The sequence below is a fragment of the Palaemon carinicauda genome, chromosome 22, assembly GCF_036898095.1.
Source record: "Palaemon carinicauda isolate YSFRI2023 chromosome 22, ASM3689809v2, whole genome shotgun sequence".
NCBI lineage: Eukaryota > Metazoa > Arthropoda > Malacostraca > Decapoda > Palaemonidae > Palaemon > Palaemon carinicauda.
The window spans coordinates 46,419,928-46,446,130 of record NC_090746.1 but is presented as its reverse complement, the minus strand read 5'-3'; the positions used below and the strand labels follow the sequence as shown (position 1 = coordinate 46,446,130).

The window sequence follows — 26,203 nt, the reverse complement described above, 5'->3', positions numbered from 1 at the left end:
TGAGGCGATTGAGGCGGGATCTTTGATAAATGACTCAGGTTTGTATAGCTAGGAAAAATAATTTCTTTTTCAAAATTTGTAATTTATTCCCATGCGGATACAAACTTCAGAGTCATTTATATGGGGGCCTTTTTTAAGTCTTTGTTAAAAGGTATGTCCTTCCTCTCTAATAGATATGATTACTATTAAATAATAGCAAAAGATAAAAAGTGAATATTTGAACTGTGCTGTTGGCTCATAAAGAGGCAAGACCATATGATCAATCCCAGAAGATATCATTCTTTGCCGGGGTGTAGTTATATGAGCATCAAATGTTACATAAAGAATATCTCCAATATATCATCAAACTCTGGAAAAGAAGGCATTCTTACTTGCCTTAGGGTGAATTCTAAGTGAAGGCTTCAAGTCCAACCGTGATCACCATCTGCCCTGATACCCATTACATAACCTTATAATGCAGAGAATAATTGATGCCTTTGATAAGAGCGTAAAATTAGATTAGAATCACTGGTAAAGCCATCCTTGCGGAGCGTGACATGAGGTCTTGCGTAGCTTTTGTGCCAGCGAAAGGGTAATGTCCCTGACTAGGGACTCAGGAAAAAGATGTTCCGAGAGAGGGGCGTATAGGAGCTCCGCCTTCTGCGCGACCGTAACCGCTCTAGTCGAGAAGGAACATAATACAGCCCTCTTCTTTTCTTTAGAACTCCCGCAGAGAACAGGGAAGCCAACTCGTTTGCCCCATCTCTAAGAGCCTTATCCATACAGGCCATAATACTGGTTAGGTCTTCTGTGGCTTGTAAGAGTTCTGTTTTCCTGGCCAGTGTACCAAGAGCCCAGTCTAAAAAACTGAACACTTCGAAGGATCGGAAGATTCCCTTGACGAAATGGTCTAGCTCTGACATAGACCACATCACCTTAGCAGAGTTAAGGGCATGTCTTCTGGATGAATCTACAAAGTCGGAGAAGTCCCCCTGGGAGGAGGCAGGTACTGCCAGGCCAAGAGCTTCTCTAGTCTCATACCACATGCCCGCCTTAAATGCAAGTCGAGCTGGTGGAAACGAGAAGGTGGTATTCACTGCTTGCCTACGCTCCTTCAGCCAGTCATTGATCCTAGTGGAAGCCTTCTTTGCTGAAATGGACAGTTTCATCTTGATGAAAGCTGACTGCTTCTTCGACTTCTTCCTGCTGAACTGCAACGGAGGAGAATGAGGGGCAGCAGGTTTAAACTCCTCTCCATACAGCTCAAGGAGGGAGCGAGAGAGAACCTTATAGTCAGCAGCCGCATTAGCAGTATTATCTTCCTCCTCCGAAATATCCTCCAAGTCTTGCATTCCTTCCAACTCTATCTCCCTTTGGGCTGAAGGAACTAAGTCGGAGGTTCCTTTAACATCTCTATTACTTTCAATTCGGCGTGCATAAGGATTATTCCCTTCCAGCTGTTCACCTGCAGCCGAGGAGTAAAGCAGATCGCCGGATGCATCCTGCCGGCGAGGACTGGATGCGTCCTGACATCGGGAAATGTGTGACATCCTGGCGTCAAGCGCTAGAGGCGTCCTTACGTCGAGAGGAGGATGCGTCCTGACGTAGAGAGCTGGATGTGTCCTTGCGTCGAGAGCTGAATGTGTCCTGACGTTGCGAGATGGAAGCGTCCTGGGGAGGCAGGCTGGATGCATCCGGACGTTGCGAGATGGAAGCGTCCTGGAGACGCAGGCTGGATGCATCCTGACGTCGCGAGCAGGAGACGGAAGCGTCCTGGAGACGCAGGCTGGATGCATCCTGACGTCGCGAGCAGGAGACGGAAGCGTCCTGACGACGAGAGTCGTAAGCGTCCTGTTGTCGTCTAGGGGAAGGAGAAACGCGGCACCGAGCGCTTGACGAATCGCGGCGCGTTTCCCTGCGAGAGAAGTGACGTATCCTCCCCTCACCGTGATAACGGTGCTGTCTGTCATCCTGCAAGGGAGAGGAACCCCGTTACCTCTTACTAGCCGATTTCTTCACTGGTAATTTGTCGTCCTTACGCCTGTCTGACTGGGGGGGGAGGGCGGCTAAAAGCCTGAACAAGTGACACCAGTTGTTCTTGCATAACAGTCATGAAAGATTTCGCAACCGCTGCTGGGTCTCGCGATTCCGAAGGCGAAGGCTGCCGAGTCACGCTGGTAGCAGGAGAAGGTTCTCTCGAGGGTTCCCCGTAACCTGAAGGAAGAGGAGATCTCTCCTTCCTTCCATCGTCCTGCGGAGAAACGTCTGATCTAGGTTTAGACCTTTTTGCTGGAGAGGCGTTCCTGTCATCGTCAGAAGGAAAAGGTTCCGGGCTACTTGAAAGGGGAGAGCGAGAACGGGTCTGGTCAGCTTGTTGTATCAACCTTCTCTTGGTCGGCCTCGAAGCCTCATACTGCCATCTGCGTCTAGGAGAGGGACTAGGGGAAGACACTATCACTTCCGACACGCCTTTTCCGTGGCAGTCATGAGCAGCCTGGGAAATAGCAACAGGACTGCTTGAGGCGACGGCTGACCGAGAATACGTACCTCTCACTCCCTTGCAGTCGTCGACGTACCTTCTCCCTTGGTCCTGGGAGCTTGGTAGAGGTCTAGACCTAGGGGCATGACAGGTTCGATCAGTTGCCACGTACACTGCACTTTCACAAGCACTAATTTCACTTGCACTCTTACCTTTCAAGGCTGCAAGCTGGTCCTTCAGAGCCTTCATCTCAGCCGCTATCCTGGCGTACTGAGGGTCACCCACAGTTACCGTTCCTGTAAAAGGAGCAGGGGCTACTACCTCAGGAGAAGGCTCAACTTCTATAGAAGATATCACAAATTTTAAGTAATTTGTATTTTTCCTAACATACTTACCGAGAAACACTTTCTTAGGAGTCACTGGTGGCTCCTCTCTAACGACCAGAGTTTTGCAAAGTTTACCCTACTCCCATTCTCTAAAGTGACCTGGTAGCGGGAGAGAACATAACCTGGGGCAATGACCGAGGTCGGCCATGTGGCGACGCTCTCGACCTAGGCAGTATGTTTTATGTAAGGAACAATACTCTAGGACTGTAAGGCACTGTGGGGACGGTTGGGGGGGCCATAACTCGAAAGTGTTTCTCGGTAAGTATGTTAGGAAAAATACATATTACTTAAAATTTGTGATTTGTTCCGACACAGATACTTACCTCGAAACACTTTCTTAGGAGACTTACACCTTAGGAGGAGGGAGTGCCCGTAGCCCAAGGACAGTAGGATAAACTACACAAAATACTCATTAAGTGTGGTAACACTTACCCTTCTGCAATTTTCTTCCTTGTGCTTGTTGTATAATGGCGAATCTTGCGGCTTGAGCGGTGATCGATATTTCAAGAATCGACTGCTAGTACGAGAAATAGAGAAAAAATGGGGAAGAGAGGGGGATAGAAACCGTTACTGTGTCTGGATCCTCTATGTTTCGTGATTGAGCCTGGGGCTTGAGCCGTTAAATCGCGTGAAGGGCTGAGATGACCAGGGATTTTCTCGTACAAACTTTAAGGTAGTGAGCGGTGAAGGTCGACTGGTTGGACCAAGTTCCCGCTTGGAGCACTTGTGCTACCGACACGTTTTTCTCGAATGCTAGGGAGGTGCTTATGCCCCTAACATCGTGACCCCTGAGCTTCCCTGGTGTTGGAAGACCCTCCTTTGAGTATGCTTGCATTATCCCCTGCCTGAGCCAGAACGAAACAGTATTCTTCGATATCCTCTTCTTCGTTTTACCCCAGGAAACGAATAGGTTCTTAATAGACGGGCGGGTGCTTGCCGTTCCCTTGAGGTACTTCCTAATTGCCCTAACTGGGCACAGTCTCAGGTCTTCCTGGTTCCCTACGTTAAGGATAGCAGGGATAGAAAAACTCTCGAACCTAGGGTCCCACACCGAAGGAGGGGACAAACTTCAAGCTTACCTCCTTCCATCCCCTTGAGTGATCCACTTCGTATGACAACCCGTGTATTTCGCCCACTCTCTTAGCTGAAGGCAACGCTAGCAAGAAGACCGTCTTGAGGGTGAGGTTCTTGTCCACGATGTCCTTCAACGGTTCGAAAGGCGGTTTTCGGAGCATATCCAGAACTCTCGCTAAATCCCAATTCGGGATTCTACGAGCGGAAGGGGGGCAGGCTTTCTCGAAAGCCTTAATGAGCATAGAAATGTGCCTGGAGGCACCCAGATCTATGCCCTTGAGAAGGAAGACTTGACCCAGGGCCGCCCGAACTCCCTTAATAGCTGGGACTGACAGGGCTAACCTATCCCTGAGATGAACCATGAAGTCTGCTATAATTGGCACGGACGCTTCCAAGGGCTCTATCTCCTTGTCCCTGCACCACTTAACGAACACCGCCCACTTAGATTGGTAGACGGCTGTGGAAGATTTCCGCAGGTACAGAGACATTCTCTTGGCTGTTTTGCTAGAGTACCCTTGTTTCTTCAGGAGTCGCTGGATAACCTCCAGGCGTGTAGACGAAGGGCCTCCGGGTTTCCGTGAACCCGCTGAAAGTGAGGTTGTCTTAGCAGGTCTGATCTGACGGGCAGAGGCCAGGGAGAAAGAGTGGTGAGACTCCTTAGGTCTGCGAACCATTCTCTCTCTGGCCACCAGGGCGCTACCAAAGTCATCCTTAGGTTGGTTGCTGTTCGTACCCTGTTGAGGACTTGTCTTATCAGGGAAAAGGGGGGAAAGGCGTACACGTCCAGGCCGTCCAACTTGTGCTGAAAGGCGTCTTCCATTGCCGCCTTCGGGTCTGGGACAGGACAACAAAATACGGGGAGTTGAGCGTTCCACCTTGTTGCAAACAGGTCCATTACCGGGAGACCCCCACATCTGGATAATGTGGCTTGCCACTTGTGGGTGTAGGGACCACTCCGTCGCTACTACTGGCCCCGCCCTGATGAGGCTGTCTGCTAGGACGTTCTTCTTCCCCGGAATGAACCTTGCCGTCAGGTTGACGTCCTGCTTCTCCGCCCACCTTAGGATTTGAAGGGCCAGATCGCACAACTCCTTCGATCTCAGTCCCCCTCCTTCTTCACGTATGCCACCACGGTTGCGTTGTCTGACATCAGGGCTACTGAGTTCGCCCTCAAGTCCTCCTCGAAGTGGTAGCAGGCTTCCTGGACTGCCCTCATTTCCAGGACATTGATGTGGAGGGACTTCTCTTCTTCCGTCCACGTTCCCTTAGCGGTCCCTTCTCGGAGGTGGGCTCCCCACCCTTCCTTCGATGCGTCCGTGAAGAGGAGCTCCGGAGGTTGGTTGGAAAGTGGCATCCCTCTCAGGGTGTGTGAGCGATCCTGCCACCACTCTAAGACCCGTCTGGTCTCCTGCAGGACCGGCACAACTAAGTCCGGGGAACTGTTCTGGTTCCACTGTTCTTTTAGGTTCCACTGAACCACCCTCAGGTGCTGTCTTCCGTGGGGAACCAGCTTCTCCAGGGACACCAGGTGTCCTACCAACCTCTGCCAATCCTTCGCTCTTCTGGGTTGTCCTCGAAGAAAGGGCAAGAGCACCCGGTCCAGGTTGTCTAGTCTGTGGACGGGAATGCCTTGACCTGTAACGAGTCGAGTACTATTCCCAGGTACGTCGTCCTGTTGGTCGGGGTTAACTGCGACTTCTCCAAGTTGACCATGATGCCTGGGTTTTTGCACAAACGTAGAAGATCTTCGCCCTGAGGATGAAAGGAGTAGCCAGTCGTCCAGGTATCTGATGAGACGAATGCCCCGTTCGTGTGCCCAAACGGAGACCGTCGTGAACACTCTGGGGGGCTGTTGAAAGACCGAAACACAAGGCCTTGAATTGCAACACCTGGGCACCCCACTTCACCCGGAGAAACTTCCTGCTTGATGGGTGGACGGGTACCTGGAAGTAGGCGTCCTTGAGGTCTAGAGATATCATGAAGTCCCCTTCCCTCAAGGACGCCATGACTGTCTTTGGTGTGTCCATCTTGAAGGTTATTTTCTTGATGAATTTGTTGAGGGCTGACAGGTCTATTACTGGCCTCCAACCTCCCGTCGCTTTCTCCCCTAGGAACACGCGGCTGTAGAATCCAGGACCCGGCAACTCCACTGCTTCTAGGGGTGCTTTTTGCAACATCTTGGTGACCCCTTCGTCGAGTGCAGCCCTCTTCGCTGGGTCCTTGGACACCAAACAATCTGCCTTGGACGCTGGGATCAACGGGGGTGGTTCTTCCAAGAACGGAATCCTGTAGCCCCCTCTCAGAACTGATACTGTCCACGGATCTGCTCCGTGGAGCTTCCATGCTTGCCATGCTAGTCTGAGGCATCCCCCTACCTGAGGCTTGGGCAGGGAAGGGGGGCCTCCCATCTTATCTCCTACAGGAGGAACGGCCTGCTCGGCTTCTCCTGGAGGAGGAGTAGGATCTCCTATACGTGGGTGGTGCCGCGGAGGATCCCCATCGGGAGGGATTCGTAGAGGTAGGCCACTACCCCGACGGGGGTTCTCGTCTTCCATGGGTTGGGATGGGACGCGCAGTCACGGGCGCTTCCGTCACGGGCCTCCTGAAGGCAGGGCGACGCGCCGTCTGCGGCTTCAGGCTGGAGAGTTCCCTCTTCTGGGCCAGTTTCTCCATGATTTCCTCCGCCTTCTTCGTTGGAAATAGTTGTTCTCCCCAGACGGAGCTATTCTTCAACGCCCGAGCTTCCCTGTCGGGGATCTTGACCGGAAGATTCTTGAGTAGGGCGTCTCTTCTCCGCAGAACCCAGTTAGCCGAGAGAGCCAAGAACTGGAACGTCAGGAATTTAAGTGCTCGGCTACCCGACCCCAGCAACTGGTTCAGAGCCTCCCGTTTTGTAGGCTCCATTGAGTCCGTTGGGATCTGGGTGCCGACCAAGGTGGTGGCCCACCAATCCAGCCAGGATGCTATGTTCACCAGGTCCTTGGACATCTCCTCCATCATAGCTGTCTCGACCTGGGAGAAGAATGTGGACGCCGAGGCTGCCTTCTCATCCGAGACGCCCTGGCACAGGATGTCAAGGGATTCCGCTGTCTTGCAGGGGCCATTCGTCCTGCCCTCTAAGGAATAGTACTTCGTCTGCAATTTTAGGCCTTGTAAAAGTTTCGCCGAACTATAGCCCCTGGCGGAGTCGCTATTACGGACGATAACTTTGTTGATATGGGCCCTTCCGATTCCCACGTTCCTGGCCTCTGGTAGGGAGAGAGAGGATTTCTTCTGGGTGGGGGCGTCGAAGAACTTATTCAGGCCCGAGGTCCACGTTTCCACTTCCTGAGGGGCGGGTTCCACCAAGTTATTGTACCCCCTGATCATGGCTAGGACTCTCCTGTAAGTGGAGTCCTCCGCCGTTGACGTCTCGCCTTCTCCTTCCTCCGAACGATGGGGTGAGACGTGGCCACGGGCGCCTTCGTGTCGACGGGTCCCTCGGCTCCTTCTCTCATTGTCGTCCGGCACTTCTCTCCTCCTCGAGGGCTTTTTGGGCGAAATGGGCTCCTCCGTGAGATCGCTCGACGGAGATGCCCGTCCCCGTGTAGCTTCTCGATGGGGGGACCTGTCGAGGCTGGCCATCCTCGATGACGACTCCCTCCGCTGGGCGGATTGAGTGTCTCTCAGACGGGACTTAGGCCTGCAGGACGGAGGTGCCCGTCCTCGTGCATCTTCTCGATGGGGGGACCTGTCGAGGTTGCCCATCCTCGATGACGACTCCCTCCGCTGGGCGGATTGAGTGTCTCTCGGACGGGACTTAGACCTGCAAGACGCGGTCCTCCGCTCATCGGGCGACTCCCTGGCAAGGCACGTGGAGGCCCTTCTAGGAGGACTGTCTCCCGCCCGCTCAGGTGTCGCCCTTGTGGGTCTGGTCAGGTCCTTCATTCTCTTGCTAGGGACGAAAACCCACGTCCATTGTGGTGAGTCTAGTCTCCTGGTTTTGGATGGAGGGGAGCGGGGGCTTCTAGTGCCCCGAGATCGTGTGGGAGACCGCGAAGAGGAGTTCCTCCGCACAGAGCGATCTCTCTTCCTCCTCTGGCGTCTGCGACGTTTGCTCGAGGAATCAGACGAGTCACGTCCCAAGGAGTAGGCCTTCTTGCCATACCGAGACCTTGAACTCAACTTTGGCTTCTTGGGGCTCCCCCGCAGCCCTGACGAAGAAGGAATTGGGCGATGATCCTGAAGAGGTGGCTTCATCGGTACCCACGCTGACGGGCGAGGTATGCAGGAGAAGGCCTCACTGAGTCCTTCCTCGATGTCCAGTGGGGACCTCAGCGGCATCCTTGGTAAGTCCCACGCCAATGGGTCCTCCTGCGGGGATTCTTCTCTGCCGACGGCGCCCTCCGTCGCTGATGTCCCTGAAACGATAACCCAAGAAAACGGAGCATTATTAGGCCACATGGGGTTCTCCGTCGCGACGCGGCCCCTATGTGGGAGAGCCCCACTACACTCACCTACAGGCGCCTGCACCGCCTTAGCAAAAGAAGATTTCCCCGCACAATCACTCTCAAGGGAAGGATGCGCCAACTGTTTTCCTTTCAAGGACTTACCTCTTCCCCTACTCTGGGTAGGGGATGAAGGATACACTCTACGTGCCCCTTCTCCTGCCGAAGTCGCGGGGGAAGATACGCTTGACTTCCGTGGTGATCTCTTCGGCGCCTTCTTCTTTTTGGTGCCGAACTTCACCCACTGAACCTCATTCCATTCGGCACATTCGGGACACGTGTCCGACGAAGAACAGACTTTACCCCTGCACGAGGTACCCAACGTATGCGGGTCTACCTCAGGCTTGGACAGGAAAGCCCCACACGCCTTACCGGCTCTAGGCCCAGTCAACGGCGAGCATGCTCCATAGCACAACACAAAGGAAAGCAAGACACAAGAACGCTAAAAAGGGAAAGCACTGAAACACTAGTAAGCACAAGGGAGTAAAAGCACGTGGTAACCAACACAAAGGGGGTCACACAGAGAACTGAGGAGCGGTGTGTGTGAACACGACGCGACCAGAAAACATACTGCCTAGGTCGAGAGTGTCGCCACATGGCCGACCTCGGGCATTGCCCCAGGTCACGTTCTCTCCCGCTACCAGGTCACTTTAGAGAATGGGAGTAGGGTAAACTACGCAAAACTCTGGTCGTTCGAGAGGAGCCACCAATGACTCCTAAGAAAGTGTTTTGAGGTAAGTATCTGTGTCGGAACAATTAGGAATTGAGGCGTCAAAAGAAATGTCTAGGCTAACCTCACTAGCAGACTTAGATTTAGATTTAGAAGCCCTCCTGACTTTATCTAATTCTAACTTACGCACATAGCGTTTCATATCCAACCATTTCTTTTCGTCCAAAAACCTTACATTCTTTGCACCTTTTATCCAGGGCACACTCAAAACACCTGCACCCCAAACAAACAGTGTGAGGATCCACCGAAACTTTCGGTAACCTCACCTTGCCTTCCTCATTCACACAAACTCGAAAATGGTACTTCTATTATAAAATAAAATTTTAAATATACTTACCTAGTAGTTACATATATACAGACGCTCCCCAAGATACGAACATCCGGAGATACGAACACAAATTGACGGAAGTCCAAACATGTTCGTAAACATCCGTAGATTTCATCGCAAGTTTAAATTCTTTCTCTCTCTCTCTCTCTCTCTCTCTCTCTCTCTCTCTCTCTCTCTCTCTCTCTCTCTCTCTCCCCTCTGTATTTTGATTTTTAATGCAGTTAAATCTTCATATTTCTTTGAAAATTATTAAAAAATTCTTTATATCCTTATTCGATGTTTCAATTATGGGAATAGTAACGGATCGGAAGAAAACCACTTGATTTGCCTCTCGCCTTCCGCCAGAAGACATATAACGTCATCAGACTTTTGGCCTTTTTTTTTTATTTCTTAACATATTAGAAATATCTTCAAGATGAATATTACATCAGCGCCAATATGTTACAGAAAATCAGTTTCCCTACAGTTCTTATTATTAAGTATCATGCGAAATCGGTGTAGCTCTTTCTGTGTGTGTGTGTGTGTGTGTGTGTGTGTGTGTGTGTGTGTGTGTGTGTGCTCGCTCTGTCAATCGCATACGGGTAGTTAATTCTAAAGCTTCATACAGTATTCAATTTTTCGTTCAATATTAAGCCTTCATATTTCATTAGACATTATTGTTTAATTGTGGTTTATTAAAGCACGTTCATATTTTTTTTAATTTCTTGAGCATTTCAATAATCAACAATTACTTTTGATTTACTTTTGGTTGGGAGATCAGCTGATCTCAAGGTGACGCTGCAGTATTACGATTATGCGCACATATAGTACGAATAACACTGATTTATATAATTTTCTTGATATTCGAAATCTCTTCATAGTGAATATTACAACAGCGCCAATATATTATAGGGTATCACATTTTCCATACAGTTCGTTGATAGACCTTATTATTAGTTATACACGGAATACGCACCCCCCCCCTCTCTCTCACTCTCTCTCACTCTCTCTCTCTCTCTCTCTCTCTCTCTCTCTCTCTCGTATTTTGATTTTTAATGCAGTTAAATCTTCATATTTCTTTGAAAATTATTAAAAAATTCTTTATATCCTTATTCGATGTTTCGATTATGGGAATAGTAACGGATCGGGAGAAAATCGCTTGATTTGCCTCTCGCCCTCCGCCAGAAGAAATATAACGTCATCAGACTTTTTTTTTCTTAACTTTACGGTAAGTTGTACTAATCTCGTAACTAATGATACAGACCACTAAAACACTTGATATCGTTACTCGGTGTTTCGATTATAGGAATGCTGTAATAAGATTACTCGGCAACATAATGAAAGGAAATAATTCAGTTTGTCAGCGCGCTTCCGCCAAATACACGACGTCACAAGATACGTGACGTATACTCTACAAAGAATGATTCCGTCGGTCAAAATTAAAATAAAACAATTCAGTAAACTAACCTTCTGCCTTTTATTTAACATTACCAAAACAACCATGAAGCAGTTAAATGCACAGTACTGTTACATACAGTAAATACAGTACGGTACAAGTCACAGATTTGATCAGCGTGAAAAGGTAAACATTACAGTACATAATGCAAATGGCCGCTTGTTTACGTAAGCTTCTAGCAAAAAAAAAAAAGGGTAATGGAATAATAAAATAGCCTTCAGTACATTTATTTAAAAAGGAATTAATGTACAGTACTGTACTAAATGTACAGTGCACTATATTTACTATAATTTTACTTTAAGTCGGCTGATTCAGAAATGCAGTGCATATGTATGGCCGATTGTTTGTGCAAGTTTCTATTATGTAGTGTGCAGTACAGGATAATAAAAACAACTTACTGTACTGAGTATTATACAAACTACTGTAATATGATAAAGTAAAATATTTGTAGTAACCTATTTTATATGAAATGGGGCTATTTGTTGACTTCTACGGCTGAAAATCGTAGACATCTGAGTTAGGTTACGCCTACCCTAGACCAAAATTTAACACTAACGACTTACGAAGAATCCAGCTTACGAACAGACTCTCGGTCCCTATTGTGTTCGTTAGTTGGGGACTGTCTGTATAGCTAAAATCCCACGTTTCGCGAACGGCAGAAATTCAAATTTCGCGGCAATCACCGCCAGGTGAGTAGGTAGTCATACCTGAGCGCCATCTCCCAGATCACCGCCAGGTGAGTAGGTAGTCATACATGAGTGCCATCTCCCAGTAGGTCATGGAACCATTCCCAACATTCCTCAGAAATTCCATGCCCCTGTTTTCAGAGGGGAGGAGGGAGGGCCCTTTTATATATGTAACTACCAGGTAATTATATTTACAAATTTATTTTATAATAAAAATACCATTTTTAAATATGTAACTTCCCTGGTAGTTACATATAAATAGCTGATTGATACCATTGGTGGCGGGTTAGAAAACCTCATTCCATCGGGAATTCGTATAATTATCAATAGCTACAAAGTAGTAGTACCAATAATCTGGTTCTTACCTGAGAAGGAAGCTGGCTTCATAGTTATCCTGCCTCATTTGTCTGCATACCTTAAGAGACTCAGCGATCCACCCAGGGGGCTGTAAAAGTCTCTGTGGGGCTGCCACAAGGTCCTCGACCTTAACGTGGCTAGACCTCTACCCTTGCTATCCTGGCATACCTGATAAGGAAGCTGGCTTCATAGGTTTTTATGCCTCAATTGCCTGCATTCCTTAAGAGACTCAGCGATCCACTCAGGGGGCTGTAAAAGTCTCTCCGGGGTTGTCACAAGGTCCTCGACCTTACCTGGCTAGACCACCACCCTTGCTAACCTGGCATAGCCATGGATAATGATTCTGACCGCCTACTCCAATTAGAAAACACACACCATAAAAAAACTAACTTGACTTGCATCCCAGACTGTGGAAGGCTGCAACAACCTTCACAGACAACCTGTGAACACAAGTACAAGAAAAAAGGCAGGGGTATATATAAAAAGGTTATAGGGAAGAGGCAGTAGACCCTTCTCCAACTATGACGCCGGAGGTAACGTACGGACCCAGGGAACAGCAATCCTCATACTGGGTCTGGACATCTTTGAGATAACAGTCTGTGAAGATTGATTTACTTCGCCAGAAAGTAGCCTCCAGAATTGACTGCATTGACATTGTGCTTGCCATAGAAGTTGCAACAGCTCTAAACTCATGTGGTTTTACCTTAAGGATTGGGAAACTTCTTTCCTCACAATTCTGGTGAGCTTCCCTTATCAGATCCTTAATGAAAAAAGCCAGGGCATTCTTTGATAAAGGCAAAGAGGGCTTTTTAACTGAGCATCAGAGGTTGTCTGCTTGTCCTCTCAGGATTTTGGACGCGTGCAGAAAAAATTTCAGAGCTTTCACTGGACAAAGGCCTCTCTCCGTCTCCCGTCCAACTAGGTGGGATAGCCCTGGGATGGTTAAAGATCTTGGCCAAGGTCGAGAAGGATTCTCGTTTTTTGGCGAGAAAGCCTAGTTGAAGGGAGCAAACTGCATTTCTCCGTTAAAGCCCACATTCTTGCTGATGGCTTGTAACTCTCCTACTCTTTTGGCTGTAGCCAAAACAACTAGGAATAGTCTTTTTGGTAAGATCCTTCCAAGAAGCCTTGTCAAGGGGTTCAAACCTACTTGAGGTCAAAAAGGCTAGGACTACATCCAGGTTCCAAGAGGGGGTTGGATTGTCCTTTCTCTTAGCGGTCTCAAAAGATCTAATGAGATCCGAGAGATCCTTGTTATCTGACACGTCAATGTGTCTGTGACGAATGACGGAGGCTAGCATGCTGCGGTAACCCTTGATGGTAGGTACAGCCAGCTTCTCTTTTGTTTGCAGATGCAACAGAAAGTCTGCTATTTGGGCTATAGAGGTACTGGTAGAGGAAAATTTGTTAGTCCTGCACCATTCTCTAAACACGCCCCACTTAGATTGGTAAACTCTAATAGTGGATGTCCTTCTAGCTCTCACGATAGCTTGTGCAGCTTCCCTTGAAAAGCCCTTCGCTCTTGTCAGCTTTTCGATAGTTGAAAGGCAGTCAGATTGAGAGCGGGGAGATTCTGATGGTACCTCTCTATGTGTGGCTGTTTGAGTAGATCGCTCTGACTTGGTAACGTTCCGGGGGTATCTACCAGCCACTCCATCACTTCTGCAAACCAAGGTTTCATGGGCCAAAACGGAGCTATCAGGGTTATGCGGGGCGTTGTGTGATTCCCTGAGCTTTTTCAGGACTGACGCATGGGAGCAATACACTGGCAACCTCTTTGTCATCAGTGTAGCGAAGAGGTCTATCGAGGGTTGACCCCACAACATCCAAAGGCTGGTGCACACCTCGTGATGTAGGGTCCACTCTGAAGTTAGAACTGTCTTCCTCTGCTGAGAAGGTCTACCCTGACTTTCTTTTCTACATCTATGAAGCGAGTTATCAGGGTTATGTCCCTCGCTTTTTCCACAGTAGTAAATCTCTTGCAGCCTTGTAAAGTGAGTCTGAATGAGTGCCTCCCTGTTTCTTGATGTAGGCCAACGCTGTGGTGTTGTCTGCGTTGACCTGAACTAAGCTTCCTTGGACTTCCTCCTGAAAGTGTGTTAGTGCTAGGTGAATGGCCACTAGCTCTTTGATGTTAATGTGCCAATCCCTGTGAGACTCTTCCCATAGACCCGACTCTAGTGATTCCTGATCCCCAGAGGAATCGCCCAATCACTTTACTAGACCTTGACCTCTTGTCCAAAATTTGCAAGATGGAATTGAAGAGGCTGTAAATGAAGTCTCCCAAGGGATACGAACTGCTCGATAGATGAGAGGGTACTCAGTGGACTCATCCATTCTCTTATCGAGCAGGACCGTATGTCAGGAAGTGTCGCACCTTTTCTAGGCAATCTAGAATGCGTTTAGGGGCTGGAAAAGCCCAAAAACCCACTGACTGAATCCTCATCCCCAGGTAGATAATGTTTGCGAGGGAGTCAGTTGAGATTTTACCAGGTTCACCACTAGACCTAGCTGTTGCATCAAGGACATTGTAATTTGAAGACCCTCCAGACATTTTCCTGGCCAAGAGTCCAGGTACAACGATATCCGTACTCCCTTCAAACGTAGCCAGCGAGCCATGTTGACAACCACTCGGGTGAAAACGTAGGGAGCCGTGCTCAGTCCAAAACAGAGTGCTTTGAACTGATAAGTAGTTTCTTGGAACACGAATCTCAGAAAATTTCTGTAGTTCGGGTGTATCGGGATGTGGAAATACACGTCCTGCAGATCTAACGACACCATCCAGTCTCCCTGTCTGGTGCCTGCTAGGACTGACGCAGAAGACTCCAAGGAAAACTTGACTTGCTTATGAACTTGTTCAGAGGACTTACGTCCAGAACAGGTCTCCAACCCCCCGAGTTCTACGGAACTACAAAAAGTCTGTTGTAAAATCCCTCTGACGAGAGGACTTGTGCCACACTTCTATTGCTGCTTTTGACAGCATCTGGTTAACCTGCTCTTGCAAGAGCTGCTGCCAGTAGTGGAATACTTGTGTCTAGAGATTGAGTTCACTTTGGATTTTGGTTGTTGTTTGGGGTTAAGAGGTTGACCTCCAGCAGCCATTCTCTGTCCTCTTCTAGACAAGCTCTCCCACGAAAGGGCTGACGCGTGGGAGGAGCTTCCTTCTCCTTCCTGGCTGCAAGGTTAGCCGGAAGCACTTCTTCGCAGTCCTTTGCAATCAGATCTAGCGTTGCTTGTGCGTAATAGCTGCCTATAAGTCCTTCACTAGCTCTGAAGGGAAGAGGAACTTTGCTGTGAAAAAGGGTTGTGAGTTCAACCGACCCGTCCCTCACGGTGTCTGCGAGGACTCCTAGAGTCCAGTTCATCCAATCGTTCAGAGTCGAAAAGACCTCTACACCGATCTGGCTAACACTGTTTCCTTGGAAGGGGAAGATTCCTGCGGTCTAACCTTCAAAAACTGCGAGGGCGGGCTCCGAGGTACAGCCTGCTGAAAAGTCCTTCGGATATAAGTCCGCCAGAACTGCAAGTAATCTTAAAGATCTACTGCATTAAAAGTTTTCTGCGTTTTCTCCCCTGAGATCTATCTTGGCATACCTGATAAGGAAGCTGGCTTCATAGGTTTTAATGCCTCATTTGCTAGCATTCCTTTAGAGACCCAGCAATCCACCCAGGGGGCTGTAAAAGTCTCTGTGGGGCAGCCACATCCTCTAAAGGGTTAGCGATCTCCAAAGGAGAAAGAGTGGGAGAAAACACACGCCTCACCATTGAATGCTTGTGTCCCATATACATTCAGCATGCTGCGAAGAAGAGTCATGCTGCAGAAGAGTCATGCTGCGTCCAGCATGTCTCGAGGGAGAGTCATGTTCAAGTGCTTCCAGCATAAGTCCATCATACTGCAAGGAAGCGTCAACATAGCGATCCGCATGCTGCGAGGGTAAGTCCTGCTCGCGTACGTCCAGCGTGCGTCCCGCTTGCTGTATGTTTGCAGCATGACGCGAGGATGCGTTAGCTCCGCGTCTAGCATGTCGCGAAGGAGAGACAACTGCTTGTCTATCATGCTGCGAGGACAAGTCATGACTGCATGCGTTCTGTGTGTACAGTATGAGCTCAGCTCGCGTGCATCCAGCATGCTGCGAGGAAGCGTCATGCTACGTCCAGCATGCTGCTGCTGTTGTGAGCTTCCTCTGTTTGCGACTTGTAAACGTCAACAGGGACGTAATGGACAGTTGACGCTCTGACAGGCAAGATGCTTGCTGTGAGGGAGCATCCATCCCGCCTCCCGTAACGCGTTCAAATCGCTGCGAGCGAGTGTCCATGAGCGCTGCAGCTCGCGTGCGTTCTTGCCGCGAGAGCGCTCGGGACTATGACGTTCGCGATCCTGATGCGGAGGAGTGTTCTGCTCGCGTGCGTACCACATGCGTACAGCTAGCGTGCATCCAGCATGCTCCATGTGTCAAGCATGTTGTGAGGGAGCGTCAAAATCCTTGCCGCCTCCCGTAACGCGTCCAGATCGCTGCGAGGGAGCGTCCATGATCGCTGCAGCTCGAGTGCGTTCTTGCCGCGAGAGCGCGCTTGGAACTATGACATTCGCGACCCTGACGGGGGGAAGCGGCCCGCTCGCATGCATCCAGCATGCTGCGAGGAAGCATCCTGCTCGCGTGAGTTCAGCATGCGTCACCCATGCTGCATGCGTCCAGCATGCTGTCAGGGAGCGACAAGATCTATGCCGCCTCCCGAAACGCATCCAGATCGCTGTGATGGAGCGATGTCAACGCTCGGTTACATGACACGCAACTCTCTTCTTCTCTAGCATGAATGGAAAACGCAAAACGCCAGCCTCGTCTGGGAGCTGTGTCAACCGACGGCGAGGATAACACCTTTACCTCGCCTTTCCAATGGCGAGGGCGAGCGTACTGGGATTCGTCAACAGGATCGCTCGAGGGGACGTTCGTTCGCTGATCAAGGTCTAACTTCACCCTTCGCCTTTCGACCTTCCTTCTCCCAGGGGTTGGGGAGCATGGAAGAGGTCCCTGGCTAGGAGAATGACAGGCACGAATGAACGCACCCTCCACTGCACTGCGTCATTTTACGTGCCACTGAACACTAGCACTTTTAACTATTATTTCACATTAGATCATATTAGACCTGCCCGTGACGAGAGATTATACTCTTTCACCAAGGGCTAGAAAGATAATACAATAGGTTATATGATTTATGTTAGTGCTGTATTCTCAAAATGATATTTTTATAAAATAAATTTTTGAACATACTTACCCGCTGGTTATATAAGAATGGCTATAGTCCCTGGACGCCCAGGCAGAAATTCAAAACTCGTGGCACTCGCAGATATGCCAGGTGTACACTAGCGGCCCCCCAATAGAAAGGCCGAACTATTCCAACCAATTCAGACCTTCCATGCCCCTTGGTCTCTAGAGGGGAGGAGGGTGGGATTATAACTTATATAACCAGCAGGTAAGTATGTTCAAAAATTTATTCTATTATGAAAATATAATTTTTAAACATAAAACATACCCGCTGGTTATAAAAGAATGGCTGATCCACACCCTTGGTGGCAGGTCAGAGACAGCAACATGATTGGAAATTCACTTGAGTTAAATATAACAAACTTAAGAGGTTCGTACCTAATAAGGAAGCTGACTGAAATGGTTCTCTGCCTCATTCTGTCTGCTATCCTTACGAGATCCAGCGATCCACCCAGGGGGCTGAAGATCTCTAGGTGCTGTCAAACGGTGCAATAACCTATAACTTGACAGGACTTCAACTAATACCCTTGTTCCGGGCGCTCTCAAGGAACAAAATGACCACCTGACTAAATCAAAGATTGCGGAAGATTGTCAACCAATCTTCACGTGCAATCATAAAAACATATATAAAAGTTCCAAGAGGAAAACAGGGGTACTAGGGATTGGGGGAAACGTAGTGGTGGATCCTTCATCTACTACTGCACTCGTTGCTACGAATGATCCCAAAGTGTAGCAGTCTTCATAAAGAGTCTGGATATGGTATAAGTAATGCGAGGTAAATACGGGTTTACTCCTTCAAAAGGCTGTATGCACGATGCTTTGCAGAGAACAGTTTTGTTTAAAAGTTACAGAAGTTGCCACAGCTCTAACTTCATGAGTCTTTACTCTTTCGACAGCTTAAGGTCTGCCTCACCAGTGTGAGTGAGCCTTTGTAATTAAAGTCTATAAGAAATGATAGGGCGTTTTAGACATAGCGCAGGCTTCTTGACTGCGCACCAAAGAGCCTCTGAATAGTCTCCTAACTCCTTTAGTCCTGTCCAGATAAAACTTCATCGCTTTAACCAGACAAAAAACTCTCTTCAACTCTTCACAAACCATATCTGAGAGAATAGTGATCTCGAAAGATTTAGGCCATGGATGAAAAGGACGTTTGTTTATGACCAAGAATCCAAGTTGCAAGGAGCATATGGCTTATCCATTTCTGAAGCCGATGTTCTTGCTAAAAGAGTGAACTTCACTGACTCTAAGCTGTTGCCAGACTTACTAAGAAAAAGTCTTCAAAGTCAGATCTTGAAAAAGAAGCAGAGTGTAAAGGCTCGAATTTGTCATTACCGCGGAATTTTAAAACAACCTCTAAATTCCAGGCTGACGTATCTTGCTGACGCTTCTTAGTCATCTCAAACGATCTGAGAAGATCTAGAAGGTCTTTATTTGATAGATCAAATTTCCTGCGTCTGAAGACAGCTGCCAGCATACTCCTGTACCCCTTGATGGTCGAGGAGGAAAAAATGTGCTTTCTTTTAAGGTCCAAGAAGAAATCGGCCACTTGTATTTTAGAGTTACTAAATGAAGACTGATTTAGCTCTACACCACTCCCTAAAACCTCCTATTTGGGCTGCAAAACCTTGAGGTAAAAGTCCTTTGTACAAGCGATAGTCTTAGCTGCCTCCGTCGAACAACCCTCTAGATCTTAGGGGTTTTCCGAAAGACTGAAGGCAGCCAGACCTAAAACTTGGTGGTTTAAAATAAGACGTTCGCGATCCTCACGCGATGAAAACAGTCCGATGGCATGGGCCTAGCATGGGCCCAGCATGAGTCCAGTATGGTTCTAGCATGCTGCATATGCTCAACAAGCCGAGAGGGAGAGTCAAGATCTATACCGCCTCCCGAAACGCATCCAGATCGGTTGCAAGGCACCGATATCGAAGCTAGGCTTGTTGAAAAGTAGCATCAACAAAGTGAACCTCATTCTGTAAAGTTAAGATCTGATCGCGTGTAACCAGTGAGTTTTCAACATACTTTAAGCCAAAAGCTTGATGCGAGGGAGCGTTAGCTGCGCGGCCAGAGAGTCGCGAAGGAGACAACAATCTGTCTATACTGCTGTGAGAAAAAGACTTGACTGTATGCGTCTAGCATGCGTTTGCATTGCTGTAAGGTTTCAGCGTGCTGTATGCATTCACCTTGCCATGAAGTTACATCGCGCTGTTTGCGTCCCACCTGTTGCAAATCTACAGCGTGCCGCGAGGAGGCGACAGTATCGCGTCCGGTCAGTGGCGCAAATAAACAATTGTTTGTCTATCATAACGCGGGGGAAAAACCTGACTGACCTTATCCAGCATATGTCCAGGCTGACACATGCGTCTAGGTTGCAGTGGGATTTCAGATTGATCAGTTTGCCGAGAGCTGCCCGCGTGTAGCATGCGTCCACATGAGCGGTAGTCGCGTGTCCCGCAGAACCCGAAGGTGAGACAACTTGTTTAAAGGATCAACTTTGAGGTAGAGACCAGACTGGCGTCTGTGTCTGCCGTGAGGGAGAGACCAGACTGCCACATGTGTCCGCCCTAACACTTGCCGTAACGTGAGCTGATCACTGCGAGGGAGCGTTGCTGAGTATCGGAGAACTACGCTGTCCAATACTATCGGAAGACCGTTTTCTTGGTCTATAGCTGTCCTTAGATTCTTTAAGGTGAAATTTTTCAGTCCGAGAATCGTAAGCGTCAAAAAGAGATGAAATTGACCTCTTTAGCTCAGACATAACATACGCTTGCGGGGCACCGTGTGCGCTAACTCAAGTGTGAGTGATCGCTGTGAGAGATCATCAACCATAGTCCCGTGAACGACATGGGAAAGTCCTTATGACATTTCCAGCGCGCCTTGTGCGCGACCTAAACGTACTTAATGCTGCGAGATATCGTCAACAGTAGTCGGATGGCCCCCGGAGGAAAGTACTAGACATTCCCCCAATCTGGGGGAGGAGAAGAAGCGTGCAAAGAAGTAAACTGAGCACCTTTTCCCCCGATGAACTGCGTGTCTTAACGCGATTTTTGGTGCTGACACGTCGCCTTCTTCCGAAGAGAAAACGTCCGGTGAACATCAGTTACTACAGGATAGGTTATTAGGAGACATACGACTCATGGAAGGTCTTGAACGTATTGATTGGTGTCAACCATGTCTAAGTTTTGCGTCCTTCGACGAGGATGAACGCTTTCTCCCCGGAAAGTGCGTAAGATTCCAGAGGAAGAGTTAGGTTTGTATGCGACTTGTCTGACTTCCGCCTCTCTCATGGAAGAAAACACGCTCGATTGCTTCCAGCCTAAGCATCACGACACGCCTGCTGCGAGGGTAAGTCCTGTTCGCGTGCGTTCATGACGAGTAACTTCCTCGTCTAGCAGAAAGGGAAAACGTAAAACACCATCCTCGTCAGGGAACTGCATCCTATTATGCAGAAATATGTCACAAGATCAGTGATGCCACATCGATGATAAACTGATTGCTTGAAGACATTCAAATTTCGCTCTGCTTAAGAGATTACGTCACATGGTTGTGACGTCATAGTTCATCAATCGAAGGCGAAGAAAACTCCTTTACTTCGTCATTCCAAAGCCGAAAGCGAACGTCTGGGAATGCATTGACAGGATCGCTCGGTGGAACATACGTTTAGCGCACAAGGTCCGCGATATACCTTAGCCTTCCGACATTCCTTCTCCCAGGGGTTGGGAAGTAAGGAAGAGGTGTCGGGCTAGGAGTAAGACGGACACGAACGAACACATCCTCCAGTACAGTGTGTTATGTTTACGAGCCACTGAACATCAGCGTTTTTAACTATATTACATTAAATCATAAAAGATCTGCCCGTTGTGGGAGATATACTCTTACGCTCTATTCTCAAAGGCCTTCCTGCTGTTGCAGCTGCAGGCGGTGCTACACCAACCTCTACAGTTAGGTTCGTTATGCTGCATTGAGGACACGTTATTGCACTGACCTATCAGCATTGTCTCTTTGCACTGTTACTCTTCTGAGAACGATTTAATGTTAATTTATTTATTTTCTTATTTCCTCACTGAGCCATCTTTCCCTATTGGAGCCCTTTGGCTTAAAGCATCTTGCTTTCTCAACTAGGGTTGTAGCCTGGCTAGTAATAATAATAAAATAAACATAAGACAGCTTCGACGCACCTAGCGAAAAACTCTGAAGTCGGAACGAGGAGCAGCAGGTACAAAATAAAAGGGAAACTCTTCAGAAAAAACTCTCACGAGTTTCTGGAAGTTACCCCCTTCCTCCTACAAGTCTTTATCCTGGGTAGAGAAGTCTTGATTCCTAGGAGTCAACTCCTTAAGATTCTGAATTCTGACCTCAATACTTAGGTTTTAATTCTAGCTCTCCCAACCAAGAATTAGCCCAGCAGGCCTTGGTCCAAGAACATAATATCTTTCTAGTTAAGATTTATTTCTTAATATAGTGCCTGGCGCAACAATATTCCAACGCTAGACGTTCATGGTCATGTAGACATCAAATTCTATTGTCAGGGGTATCGTAGTGTCTGAGTGACGCTGACGCTCCTGCTCCGCCCCGCTACCGCGTCTGACTGACGCTGACGCTCCGTCCCGCTACCGCATCTGACTGACGCTGCTGTCTGTCATGCCGCTTGGTGGCATGCTCTGCTGCCTGGCGATCGTCGGCGCGCCAGGATAGCCTGACACTCGGCGCTATGAGCGGTCGGTTGACGTTGAGCAGCAGGTACTCAAAGCGATGCATCCACCTTCTCCCGCTGTTGAACATTGCGGCTGGTAGGCCGCCTGTGCGACGAGTCATCACCGGATTTAGCAGGTCGTCTGTGCGACAACGCGTCAAAACCAGAATCGTGACACCTAACCGCACTGCCAACGGCAGCCTGATAAGACTGCATAAACGAAGATACTTGCTGTTTCATGTCTAACAGCAAAGACCAATTAGGATCAATCTTAGGCGACACGCGTGCAGCATTTTCAAACACAAACCCGCCTTCTTCGTCGTTTCCATAGCGCTCCCCACTTTCGGGAGACGAACACCCTTATGGTGGAAGCGGCGGCACCACGTCCGCGTTGCATGAATCGTAACACACGAAGAATGTTTCTAATTTTGTTTTGAGCTTCGCGCCTGATGCGCGTCATCGCTTAATGTTAGAAAACAGTTTTACCTCGCTTTACCTATAGCGAGGGTGAGTGTTCTGGGGATCGACAGAAAACGCTCGAGGGGACTTCTGTTCGGGTCTTACAAGAAGGTAAACGCCAGGCTACGCCTCTCGATTCCCTTCGCCGCTCGACTTAACTTCTCCCCTGGGTCTGGGAGCTTGAAAGAGGTCTAAGGCTAGGATAACAACAGGTCCGAACAGAAGCACCATCCACTGAATTGAATAAAATTCACTGCACTAATCTAGCACTAAAAATTTGCATTTTATTCTTTGGTAAAAATGATATTTTCATAACTGTTTAAACACGCTCTCCAACAAAATTATTCCTGTAGAGAGAGACTTACTATTCTGTCAAGGGTTTGAATGGGAATGCAAAAGTCACTGAATCCCATATAAATGCAACAATATATTAAATACAAAATATTAACATATTACCCGAATAGATATAGGAAATGAATATATCTATATATTCAAACCAACCCTTATATTAAGGGGTTCCAATAAAAGGGGAATTATCACCAGCAACAATTGGAACGTCTATAATTATTATACGAAAAATTTCAGTATTCCAAAAACCAACAAGTAAACAACGATACACAGAATCATGAGTCTATATCGATTGTCAAGAATACTACACCATATAAACATTAACTGAACCGTAACTTTCTTTAATCTCTTTCTAAAGAAAAATACTAAGAGGACCAATTAATTGCAAAATAACATGTTCCTTTAATCTAGTACAATTTAAAACTAGAGTTTGTAAGAAGAATGTACTATTCATAAAAATTGATACAAAGAGAAATTGTAATATCGTAACGATAGACTGAAAACTGTGTAGCATAAATAAACTGAACGCTAGTTAATCTTTGAAAACAGATCGAAGATTATCCAAAGAAAACCTATTAAAAGGACAAAAATTTTCTTAAAATAACAATCCTTTAAATTTAAAACTTAATTTATAACTTCGTAAGAAAGTATTCACTTATCAATCTTTGTAAAAAGCAAGTCAGACTTTAGCTTACGTCATATGACTGTGACGTCATAGATGAGGCGAAATGTTTACATATCGCCATTATGTTTTCGTTAGCTTTAAAATAGGTTGAAAAATTCCTAATCCTACCTTTTAAGTTATAAACACGTGATCACAGATCAAACAAACAAAATATGCGTATGCCAGAACCTGAAAAATAGGAGTACAACACCAAAATACTGCTAAAATCCAGGTTAATCACGAGTGAATTCCAATCTTGTTGCCAGCGAGAGCGGCAGAGCTCTGAATTGGTTGGAATAGTTTGGCCTATCTACCGTAGGGGCGCTAGTGTACACCTGGCATATCTGCAATTGACACGAGTTTTGAAGTCCAGGGACTACAGCCATTCTTATATAACCAGCGGGTTAGTTTTATGTTTAAAAATCAAAATATTAAATAACGATAGAAAGTATTGTGAAACAATATCAATCGTCAAGAGTACTACAGCGTAAACTGACTGTACGCTCGTGAAATCTCTATATAAATCGATTAACTAAAGGAAAATATACTAATAGGACAAATATATACTTAAAAATGAGTAATAGTAGTAGTTGCTTCGAGCTAAGGTGATGATGGGACACTGCAGTTTCTGTCATGAATAATGGTATTAAAGCAAGAATAATGTCACATTATCGAGTCAAAAATCACTTTGCTATCTACAAATCAAACATAAGTGACTCGTTCGGTCACTATCTCTTGTACTCTAATATTGAGAAAGATCAAGAAGGTAACAGATACAAAAGGACAGAGAAATACAAATGCCATATCACGACTGAACTAAACATTCATTATCTGTATTCCCTCTAATTCCCAGTTTTAACCAGTACTAATCCCGAAACATTACTAAAGTAATGTGTAATGATGGATAGAGAGGGGGTGGCTGCTAAATTTCTATCTAATCAAACTTAGCGGGCTGTTTGATGATCCATTTTTTCACACACTGCTTACTTGAATCTTCAAAAAGTAATATCGGGTTTCTTCTTCGAAGCTTTTTAACCAGTGGGATACAGAATTGAGATATGTTAATTCTCAAAAGACAATCAACCATTCCATTTGAATTAGGCATAATACCGAACTGAAGGATCCTAGTCATAAGCAGTTTTTCGGAGAACCCAACAACTTGGCCAATTCAGTAAGGGAAGACAAGAAGAGGTACAGAAAAGAATGACCAATTCTTTCCATATTCAACACTCTCCTCATACACCTGAGAAGACTGAGATTATCAATATAAACAATGCAATAGAGATGTAGTCTTGAAATCTTGGCGTACATTTCGCTACTTAGTCAAAAAAAAAAAAAAAAAAAAAAAAAAGTGGTCAGGGGGGAGAAGGGCCTCGTTGGTCGACTTCAAGATACCCTTGGTAAGGACAAAGCCCATCTTACTTACTGTGAATACTCTGCCATCACATCAGTATCGTGGAATTGGGCACTGGGTTGTATTTATAATACAGAAAAGTCCGGTAGAAAACATTATATTTTTTTACCCGCTGGGGATGCAGCCAGATGATCATTCGGAATACTTTACTGATTTTCTACGAGGGTATTCTTCCATGAAGTGTTTCATAAATAATATGCGAGTGCAAAATTACAATTCGGCTTTGTGCGCATTCTTCTGCCTATATTTTACGCAAAGCGTAAGTCTAAATGGAGTTTGTGCCGCCCTTAGGAAAATCAGGGAGCATTTATCCACCACCAACTTAAAAGGAAATGACGTAAGTGTTATTATACTATCTTCTCCATTTAAATTCAAGACCGTGTATGTACATCTGGAAATACTGTATACAAAACCTGAAATTTCAATGAAGATTGGCAAAGTGCTAAAGAAATGTAATTAAAAAAGTTTTCCTACCGCTTTTAAGCGTGCAAATGTTAGAGTTTCAAATGAATGTTTTTAGGGTCAGATTTTTTTTCCCACTAAATGCTATGTCTTTATACACGAAATGTTATTTTGCATGTATGCTTCGTATAATAAAAGAAACTATAGTCCATTTCTTTTAGCGAGTCATATTTGCACCGACTTGCAACGGTGCCCTTTTAGCTCGGAAAAGTTTCCTGTCGCTGATTGGTTAGAATTATCTTATCCAACCAATTAGTGATCAGGAAAATTTTCCGAGTTAAAGGGCACCGCTGCGAGTCGGTGCAAATATGACTCGCTAAAAGAAATGGACTATAAGTTGTAATACGTTTTTATTACCCATATATGTCAATGTAAGTGATTATTAACCATATATGAAAGGCCTTAAAACAAATGGAGAGAGAGAGAGAGAGAGAGAGAGAGAGAGAGAGAGAGAGAGAGAGAGAGAGACTTGATTGCATCACGTTGGCACACAAGTGTGTGTCTCTTAGGATTAAAAAAATGGATAGAGAGATGGGTACTTTTCTATAGGCTTAAATTGAAAGGAATGTGGTCAGGGGGGGAGGAGGGCTTCGTCTGCATACAAATGCGTGTCTTATAATAATAAATAAAAAAAAAAAAAAAACTGCGTGGTGAGTAGGATCAATGTCACCGTCTAGGGGCATGGGTCATCCAGATAGCGAACTCCACGCCTGCCGGTGGCCACGCACAGAAAACGCCCCCTGGGGGGGAGAGAGAGAGAGAGAGAGGGGGAGAGAGAGAGAGAGAGAGAGAGAGAGAAAGGGGGGGGTTGGTAGTCATAACCTTGGGGGGAGGGGGGGGTTGTTAACATAACTTTACGTTTAAATCCCCAAACTGAGTCGCCCCAACAGATCCATACCAGACGAACTGAGCTAACGGGACTGAGTCAATGAGTAAAAGTGAGCAATCTAGGCAATACCCC

General features: G+C 46.9%; 1 protein-coding gene across 1 annotated transcript in view; it reads right to left on the bottom strand.

The window, feature by feature from the left end:
- The window catches only part of LOC137616420 (midasin), an 814,866-nt gene that overhangs the window by 655,004 nt on the left and 133,659 nt on the right, over nucleotides 1-26,203 (bottom strand). The window lies entirely within an intron of this gene.